Raw genomic sequence first — 10,780 nt, 5'->3', positions numbered from 1 at the left:
TCCCTAAAAGTTTTGTTCCTACCCCTAGAGGAACAAGGTGAACCAATTACATCTTCTCCCGGAAGTTCTCCACCAGAAACTACTCAGAATCAGTCAAATCAGGATCATTTCAGCTGCTCCACTAGCTACCCGTGTTGCATAGCACCACAGTACACTAGCTAGGTGCGTTGCAATGCACCTAAATGCACTACCAGGGTGTGCTAAGCGGGAAATGCCAAATGGCAGTGTCATTTCACGAGGTGGAAAGACAATGGAAGCTTCCAGAATCTTCCTCAATGACACTTGCCTCACTGAGTTCGACCAAGGATGAGCAAGAGACTCTCAGTCTCCAAGTGGAAGCAAGAACTGACAGAGAGAAGCCACAAGTCAAAACATAAGCTGACTCACCCTCTCTGCTTACATCTAAATATGGATCCCTCATCCCAGAGATCCAGAGGCTGGAATTTTGTACTTTGCAAAGAATTGGTGTTGGTTTTGAGATTGAGATTAGTGCATTGGGTGATTTATGCTTTGTTGGAGGTGAGGAAAGGATTCCTTTGTTGGGAGGTAGATGCTGGATCGGGACTCACTTGGTTGTATCTCCTCCTGGATCTTCTTATTATATCAATAAAACTATTTGAGTTTCTCCTACATGCTTGTGTATCAATGATGTTTTGTTATATTTTCATGTTTAGCTTAAATCTGATCCTAAGCTATTTATGAATGTAAATCTATGTCTTTGTGTAGTTTTCCTCTTCTGTGATCTTGCAGGAACTTGGTGAAGCTGGGCAAGTAAGGGAGCAGGTAGCTGGAAGCTGTCAAAGAGGAGAGCGATTGGATCAACAAACTAGCGCAAGACACAGGTTAGTTCATCCTTCCTCTTTGTTTACATTTCATAAAGAAGAATACGCAAGTAGTTTTCCTTGTTTGTTGCTAAGGCACTGTCACACCTTAGAGTGGGATAGGGGCGTTCTGAGTAGATACTTTTCCCAACAACACTATGACACCCTTCATTTCACATTTGATATGGCCATGATAATTGAGTTCCAAATTTTGAAACTATAGAATCTTATAGAGACACGACTCTGCAGGTTCACAAGAAAACAAGAGCATCACACCTATCTGAAGGTCATATACATTATTATTGACAGAGAAATCTAAATTCAAATTACATTGACTTGATAAGACCATCACGAACTGGATATGTTCCCCCACACAATAGAACCATTTGTAGGAACTAACAGCCTACAAACATGGTGGATTGTTTAAAGGAGAGACAACGGCTTTAATCTGTTAGTAGTTATTGAGACTATAGATATCCTTCTCTCTTCCAGTGCCACTCATTTTATGCCACTAAAAGGTATACCAACATCAAAAATGTCAAAGCAATTAACCCAAACTATTCTGACACATAATGCCCGAGTAAGAGTGTTCACGGTCTCTATATTCTTTGTAAACACTCCTACTACCAACCCATAATGAGTAGCATTTAACCGCTTTATTACTTTGTCTATAGTTCTGTTCAAGATAGCAGCAAATAGTATCCACCAAAAATATAGTTCTTAAATCAAAATTCAAACAGACATTGTGAAATCAATATCTTCGGAATCAATTCAGCCATCATCTATACTTACTTGAATTTTATAATTGACTGTACTGGACCAAATATTTCGTCAGTAGCTATAGCCATATCATCCTATTTTTGTCACATAAATAGAGGTGAGATAAGTACTGCAACCCCATTCATGTTAAGCAGTAAAGGAAAATTTGTGCTCGAACTGACAATACCCTCACTCCTATTACTTGTGTCTAGTTCCACCAGTTAAAGGTAGTAGCAAACAAATCCATAATAATGTCATCTCGAATATGTGTGGATTTCAGTCATCTTTGAGAGTTAAAATCTAGTTTAGAGTGGAAAAGAAGAACCAAACCAGTAAAAAGTAAGCATTTCCATAACTAATTGGGGAAAGATTTGCAGAATTGCAGTTATCCCCAAAATGTTATTCCCATGCCTTAACTTCTAAGAAAATGGTAGGCATAATATAGAAGCCCTTGGTACCAATTTGGTCACCCCCCGTTACAAGTTTTGCACCACTCTCCCTCCCAGCCTTGATATAACTCATAACCTTGTTAAACTGATCTTGGTCAATCAGCGGCATTTCAAAAGAAATTCTCAACAATATCAAAATAAGGCCACCGAGAACATGATGACACTTCATATTTAAAAAAGAATACTTTCTACAAGCAAAACATCCGTTGAATAGCTCAATACTTCCCAACATGCTAGTAGTAAAGTAGTCATTCTTTTGGCATTTATGGAAGGAGGACTTCACAAACCGAGCTTTGTCAATTACCAACTGGAGAACGTAGTAGAGAATGACAAAATGTTTTTGATGGGCATTAACATGGTGCAAGTGCAATGCAAATTCAAGGACAAAGGACCAGCCAAGGTCTCAATTTAAGAGTTAATCTACCAGTCCTGCAACAGTGAACTTATAAATAGACCAAGAAACTTGTGTGACAGGGACCACCAGCAATTATACATCAAAGTGCTCAACATTTTCTTCACAAGATAGCATTTCCTAGAACATTTTCAGACAATGAGCATCCTTCTCAAGTGTAGTGACCTATATTTCTCTTTTTGCAGTGAACCATGATACCCCTCAAAGCACAAATAAGAAGCTGACTTTCTTATTCAAAAAGACCCATTTATGCATCAGGCTTTTGATTATCATGCTTTCAGTTGCCTATTAGTTACATGCAGACAAGCAACTTTTCTCTGTTTTCTCTACTTTTGCATTAATATAGGTATTCAATGCTTAAGTGATGACCAAAAAACACCATACCTGAGGACCTTGCTCAACACCTTTTCTAAACGGATCACCGACAACCTGACAAGCTTTTGCTTTTTCTACAAAAATGTACAAAGGTTCGTGAACAACAGCATTGACCCTGCAGAAAGAGCAGCGGCTTGATTAACATTTTACAATATTGAGTGCCATGCAGATTAAATACTTGAGAGATTCAACTCCTTACTTGATTGAAAAATAATGCAAAGTGAGCTCAACGGCTTGATCGACATCAGCATCTTCGAATACAATAAAAGGGGACTTTCCTCCAAGTTCCAATGTCACTGGCTTAAGGTTGCTCTTGGAAGCTAACTCTAGCACTAATTGACCAGTAGCAGTTGAACCTGTAAAAGCAACCTTCTCAATATCCATGTGCCTTGCAACTGCACCTCCTGCAGTTGGACCGTATCCCGAAATGATAGTCAGAACTCCTCGAGGCAGTCCAGCCTCATGGAAAAGTTTTGTTGCATAAAGAGTTGTTAATGGAAAATTCCAAGCAAACATAAGTAGTGGAAAATTCCAAGGGATGATTTGACCTGCAACTCGAATAGGCTCATGTAATGTTTCACTGATAAGGTCCATCAACTGGAATTGTAAGACCATGTATTTTATCTGCCCACCATACATAGTAACGAAATAGCTGCATTATCGTTGGCGCTTCAACCAAGGCTGCTTGTTCATAAGGCTTCCCATTGTCCCGTGTTTCCAAGGCTGCAATCTCATCATTATGCTTTTCAAGCAAGTCAGCGAACACGATCTCTCATAAGCAGTCATTTTCGGCCATGGGCCCTCGTCAAAGGATTTTCGTGCAGCCCTTACAACCCTGTCCACGTCTTCTACATCACCTTCAGCCACATTGACAATCAAATCTCCTGTTCTGGGATCCAATCTAGGAAATGTTTTTCAAGAAGCCGCATTAACAAATTTTCCATCGATAAGAAGGTGTGTATACTTTACTGGGATAGGTGGTGCTATAGGTTCTTCCAGAGCACTTGCAGTTGTTCCTAAACTTGGAATCAGAGTATTATTTATGGATGCTTCTTGTGATGAAGTTGCCAATCCAACCGCAGGTGACCTTGTACCAACCAATAGGACTACTCGAGCTAGAAGTGAAGATAGGGGCTCTGGAGCACGGAGCGGAGTGAGGTGCAAAGGATTCTCGCGATGGCCCTGACCACTGCAATGTTGGCCTTCTGAACATCTAAGTCTCTCATTCGGATTTTCTGCACTTAAGTCTCTCATTCGGATTTTCTACACTTGTTCCTTCAATATGATAAGTGGCCTTTCAAACTCATCAAATGCCAATGCCATGCCTGCAAATAGTAAAAAAAATGCAGCACAGAGATTAAAGCCTAAACATACAAGTGTGAATTGCAAAAAATAGTGGATGTTGAACCAGAGACCTAAGATGTTTGTACTCCTCTCTGCGTGAAAGACTGAAAATGGGGGAAATGAAAATGAGGGAAATGCAGTGAAGTTAAATATGAAACATACCTTGGCACCGTCAACGAACTGAAGATCGGATGGGGTTCGCTACCGGTAAAACCCTCATTCATAAATCTCTTCAATCTAGTTTTCACTCCAGCCTTTGATCTCTTCAATCTAGTTTTCACTCCTGCTTGTTGAAAAGTGAACACACACTACCTGCTCTAGAACATTAAAAGAAGATTGGGGTTGGGAGGGGTTTTGTAAAGCAAAATTAACGCTTAATTTTTTTTAAATATGCCAAAATTTTCCTCCATAACTCAAACTCAGGTAAGATCATAATGAAGGGGAGGTTTTTAGTTTCATTTGATAAACTAGCGCTAAGTTTTTAGTTTCATTTGATAAAGTAGCGCCCATTTTCACTTTTGTGTTAAGTTTTAAGGTTTTAGTTTCATTTGATAAAGTAGCGCCCATTTTCACTTTCGCTCTAAGTTTTTAGTTTCATTTGATAAACTAGAGTCCATTTTCACTTGATAAACTAGAGTCCATTTTCACTTTCATACTAAGTATTTCAGTTTCATTTGTTAAACCATCGCCTTCATGCGTGTTTTTGGTTGGGTTTTAAAGATCATCCTAAAAATAATTTAATTTTAAGATTACCTTTTTTATGTAACCATCTTGTTGTTAAAGTTTATGGAGACAGATGTATTGTATTTTTGGAAAATTTGAATATTATTTGGTTATCAAAATTTATGGAGGTACATATATTATATTATTGGAATTTGAATGTTATTAGAAGGAAACAAGTTTTTTGTATTGAAAATATTTAAGTGTAAGAAAGAAACATTTGCTCTTACTTTGTTTGTATTGAAAATATTTAAGTGTTCTTGCATATTAGGTGGGTGTAAACAAAAGAGAGTCTATAGTAAAGATTTAATAATTAAAAACGTGTGTTAGTTTCTTAAAAGTTATATGACAAATTTGGAAGGAGTAGGGTATGTACCCTTCTTTAGGTTAAATATATTCAAATTGTTGTGTGAATGGATTTGTAAGACTCAATGTTTTTATCTTGAGGAAATGGAGTCCTCTCCACATCACTCGCATAGTTTAGGTTGTCATAAGAAAAATATATTTTTTCCTTAAGATCTAAACATTTCATTTGAAGCAGTGTGATAATGTGGTTTCAACAAGGCAATAAAGATGGAATGAGCATGCAGGTTTTGGATGTTAGTGTTATGTTCTAGTTGAGGCACGAGTGCACATCCAAAAAGACTCTAACAAGGGTTGAAGAGGTGAAATAGTTAGAGGGGTTGGGGGTTGTGGTCTCAGTTAGAGGTGTAGACAAGCACGTTATGCACCACGAGAAGTTGTGAAGCTAAATTAAGACATTTGACAAGTTCTGGGCAGGCAACTTGGTAGTGGTACTAAGTGAACATTCCTTGCTTGAAGTTGATACCCTCTCCTTGAACTACCACTTTGCAAGGTGAATAAGAAATGTTAAATATATGTGCAACCCACTAAAGAAGTTAGCAAGGTTGTTGCAACATATATAGGTGGTTTTTTTGTGTTGCAAAAGGAAGTGTTGGAACTTGGAAGGTGGCCATTCAAGTAGATTTATCATGGAGTTTTAAGGAGGTGCAAGGATTTGATAAGGAATGACTTACACAAATCTAAAAAAATAGGCCATAGTGGGTTAGGATATTACTATTTTTCAACATCCAAAGTTGAAGGTTCATTTTATGAAGGTGTAGTCTAAGCGCTTGGGTGTGGGTCACATCTTATGAGTACCTTGGACTTTTGGTGTGTGTTAGTGGTATTAGTGCATTATTTTTTATGAGCACTAGCTAGAATGTGTTCCATGAAGGGGAAAAGCCCATAAGTTTGAGATGGCTTGAGTTTTTTGCATTGTAAGGTTTTGTATTCCTTAGTTTTGAGGAGAAAATTAGAACCATATTAGAGTGTGACGGGTTTTACCATGGACTTAGGTCCACTTGCATGGGTTGAGGTTTAAAGGTACCCCATGAGTTGAGGAAAATGATTCCAATGCTTATCTATATAGAGTGTTTATGATATAAGATTAATGATTTTTTTGTTTGGGAATGGAAGAGGAAGATAAGAAAGAAGAGGCATTGAAGTTTGTTGTAAATTAATCAAAAGAAAAGAAAAATGTCTCCTTTTAGTAGGATTATTCAAGTTGCCTCTTCAATAGGACTAAATTTTAGTTGGAGCTTGGGAGTTGGCCTCTCAAAGGCATTGATTGGGTACTCTAGAATTCCAAGACCTAACATATCTAGAATAGTCAATTAGATAAATTTGTCTTGGGCAAAGGTTGCAAAGGCTAAGGTGCAAATCTCCCCTTTTTAATGTGGGTTTTAAACCTTCCTTTTGAGAATGCTAAAAGCAAGGTCATGATCTTGAAAGGAGGTCCTTGGTTTTACCAAAACAAAATGCCAATTCTTAATCCATGGTGTGATTCTTTCTATTTGAGTTTGGCCTTGAATGTTGAGATCTATCTTTGGGTCCAGTTATCACTATGTTGTTTCACTTATGCATTGAGAAGGTGTTAAGGGTTATAGAGGATAAGGCGGTTATTTTCCAATACCCTTCCCTTGAAACCCTGTAAAGGGATGATGTGCCCCATTTTTTTATCATAATATTTCAACCACAAGCTCTTCCTATGAGGATGCCCTTGAAGGGAGGGTTTATAAAGGAAGTGGAATCATGTTGAGTCAAGGGAGGGGTAGAGATTGTAGGTGTCTCTAGAGATATTGACAAAGGTGAAGGGGAATGGAGTTTACCTCCTATTCCAATGCCTTTTATTCCACCATTTAAGGTGCTAAAGGGAATTGACTTTAAGGTTCATAGGTGAAAGCTCACGAAGATCTTAAAAATGAAAAGGTAGGTGTGATTTAACATAGGATTGATTCTTCAATGGTTGACTTTTTGGGTGAGATTTCCCAGTAAATGGAAAAAATTTAAGCCCTACGACTTATAGATTAAGTAGATTATGATAAAATGTTTCCTATGTAATCCAGAGGTAGGTGATCTCCTTAGCGCACCCACATCATTCCCAAGACCTACCTATGTTTGTTTGAATGTGCAGAACCAATAGTCACAGAAGAAGGCTAAACAAATGGCATGTGCCCAATAAATTTTTATCTTTTCTGGGTTCTTTTAAATGACTAAATTTTAGGGCTTTGGTCCAATAATAATATAGAAAATTCTCACTTCAATCTTAAAAAATATAAAAAGTATAAAATTTAGAGAAACTTCTCACATATCAGTTTTTTATGTGTTCAATTTGACAATATTAATGGTGCAAGCCGGAAAAAATAGTCTCTGTCGTAGGTAGGGACTAAAAATAGATCTACTAAATGGGTCTAAAACATTTTATAGATAAGAAACAAAGGAATCTCTCTTCATAATCAAATATCAATTTTCGAGTCCTCAAAACAAAATAACAAAATCAATATATTTTATTTCTTAATATTCAACCATATTCCTTCACAATCTGAATGGACATAATCCACCTTCACGTCAATGTTGACATCGACATCATCGATATGTTCTTCACTTACACATTTTGCTTCTTGAAAGTCTACAACCTATAAAAAATCTGCATACTCGGGTTCATATGATGTATTCTTTCTCAATCCTTTTGGAGGACATGTTAACACTACATACCAGTCAGTCTCAACTAGATCTTGTACATAAAATACTTGTATAGCTTGCAATGCTAGAATGAATGGATCATCTTTCCAATGATTTTGACATAAGCATTTCTTCATATTCACCATTGTAAAACCCGAATCATTAGTTTTTATCCCTCTTATTGTGTACATCAATCCAATTACATTTGAACAATGTGTACTCCATACAAAAATAGTCCAATGTAATTATTTCTTCTACCACTCCATAAACTGTTGTGTTTTGAAGTAAAGGGTTTACATATTTGGAACTTTACCTCATCATTGTTTGAGCTTCCATACACACGCCACTATTTTGGGTGGTTCTCTCATTCTCTATGATTTTTGTATGGAATCTATAACCATTGATTAGGAATCCCTTGTACTTATTCACGAATTTCCTGGGGCCACGCGCTAGCCATTTAAGTGTATCAAACACCTTTCCATCTCCTTTCACATGTATATTTTTATATTTTTAAATGTAGTTAGAATTCATACATTTAACCTCTGAAAAAATATTTAATTTCTTACATGACAATATTCCCATATACTAATTTTTAAGTAGACTTATAATATAAATAATATCGTTACCTGTTGTTTTAACCAACTAGTAAAATTATGGGTGTGGACTTTCTGTAATAGAGCTTCATCTTTATTCATTTGGTTAATTGAGTTGGCAATATCCATTCTTTGCATCCTAATTCAACAATTATGGACAATAGATATGGTGGTTAATGTGTTTTGATAAAATATAAATAAAATATTTTTAAAGGTAAAATATGTTAATCTATCGATGGAGATGAATTTTGGAAAACAAAAGGAGGTTTTAGTTAAACATGGAACCAATCACAATAACCTCCTTTAGTTTTTGCACAGGTGTTATGGTTAAAGAGATATGAGTTTGTCTTCCTTGCTGCTCTTTTCGTTGTGCTTCTGGACGATTAGTTTTGGAATCAAGTTTGAAGAGGCTAAAATGATGTTTTTGCATGGTTTAAAGGCTCCAGGGTGTAGTGGACATCTCCAAGTTTCTTCATAGGTCTTCAACAACACTCAAAACCTCATTCAAGTCATCAAAATTTCAAGTCAACTATTTTTTGCGCCTCTGCCAAGATTTGTTGCGTTTATGTGTGACCAACTTCAAGCTTGGATTCTGAACAAATGGGAAAGTATTTTTGAAAATGGGAGGACGTTTTTGTTCACAACATACCCAAAAACAAAAGCCTCTCCCATTGTTTACACAACAGTCATTATCTTTGAGTTACAGGTGGCACTTTGAGACCCATATTTCACAATTTTGCCAGGCAAGAATTGCTGACAGGGTTCTAGAACTTTTTGAAATTCAACTTGGTGGACCTCCAACTTGGCATGGTTGACCTCAAGTTGGAGAAAGGGAGACTTTGGGTTGGGCACAATATTGTTTTGCTAATGAATTTTTTGAGTTCCCAAGTCACAAAAAATATAATTATATGTGAGGGTCTTAGTGTCAGTTAGTTCAGCGCTCAAATATGCTCTTACAAGGTGTTGTTAGGGTATCAAGTCAATTTTTTGTCATTTCAGTGAGTCTTCAAATAAAAATTTAGTCATTGGCTAGTGTGTTTAGGGCTATTTCCACTCCCTCAAGAATTTCATATGCCGGTCACTTTCATCACTCAGTTGAGTCGACCATCATGGAAACATCATTAATATCACTTCAGTCACATCATCATGGTCTCCATTCAGTTCAGTTTCACCATTAGGTCATTAGGATTAAGGTCACAAAATCAATCATTTCATGTATAAATCCAACAAATGAGGGGTAGAAATAGGTAAATTTGTTCAATAACACTTGATTTCAAATGTAATTTATGTTTTTAGATGTAATAATGTTCCTAAGGTTCTAAAGTTATAAGAAGAGGTCCTAAGGCTACAAAACTCAAAAAGAAAGTGAATTGGTGAGGTGGGCCATCCTACCTCATTAATAACTTAGACAACAAAATCAAATTATAAAAGCACATGGAGGATCTCATTCACACTCATTTTCACTCGTATACCATGCTAGCATTGATCTCCCCCCTCCTTTGCAAAAAATTGTGATTCCATAGCCCTCACTGGCAAAAATCGACTCTCGCTACTCACAGAGAGCCTTCACTGTGCACCTGGATAGCATGCTACGCACATGAATCGTTCACTACTCACGGGACAGAGTTGTCCAAAATTGTTGTTCGACCACCAAAATTCATTTTTCAAATCTCCTAATCAATAATTTCATCCTCCAGACTCTATAACAAGTATTTTTAATCATTTTCATGCCCTCCTTTGCCTCATATGTCAAGAAAATGATCAAATACTTCATCTACTAGGGTTTACATGATTTTCATGGTTTTGATCCTCAAATGATGAGTTGCTACCATAAACCCTAAATTCCTTGTCCCTAGACCTTTGTCTATAGCTAATACACCATTTACATCCATCAAAAATCTGTATCCCCTCATTTTCCATCGTTTTCCTCTACACCCTAATCTACCATATCTCTTTCTAGGATAGGCCTGTGTTTTGGCCTTTTCCACCCCCTCTCCTCACTCATTTCCCAAAATTCCTTTTTCCCCTACTCATTGACATCACCCCCCACCCTCCTAAATTTCCTTACAAATTTAGGCAACTCTTAATTCCATCATACCACCTCATTCCCTCATAGCAACAAATTTCATTGTTGTTGCTTACCTTTCACTGAGGGTTTGAAGTATGGAGCCTGACTCATCACCATCAAATAAGAGGAAGTACGCCAAGGGGGGAAAGATACTGAGGTTTGAGCCCTCTAATGGCAATGAAGTCACCTCCTCCCCATTTGTCATGAAATTCTTT

General features: G+C 37.1%; 1 pseudogene; it reads right to left on the bottom strand.

Annotated features, from left to right (window-relative positions):
* Positions 1-1,224: 1,224 nt before the first annotated feature.
* On the bottom strand, positions 1,225-4,070 carry LOC149183616 (benzaldehyde dehydrogenase, mitochondrial-like; annotated as a pseudogene).
* Positions 4,071-10,780: the final 6,710 nt, after the last annotated feature.

Source organism: Pinus tabuliformis, chromosome 3_2 (assembly GCF_031772625.1).
Source record: "Pinus tabuliformis cultivar Carrire ecotype Pingquan chromosome 3_2, CPIR1, whole genome shotgun sequence".
NCBI classification, from domain to species: Eukaryota; Viridiplantae; Streptophyta; class Pinopsida; order Pinales; family Pinaceae; genus Pinus; species Pinus tabuliformis.
Note: the sequence above shows the minus strand (reverse complement) of the source record. Positions and strands in the feature narration are given on the sequence as shown.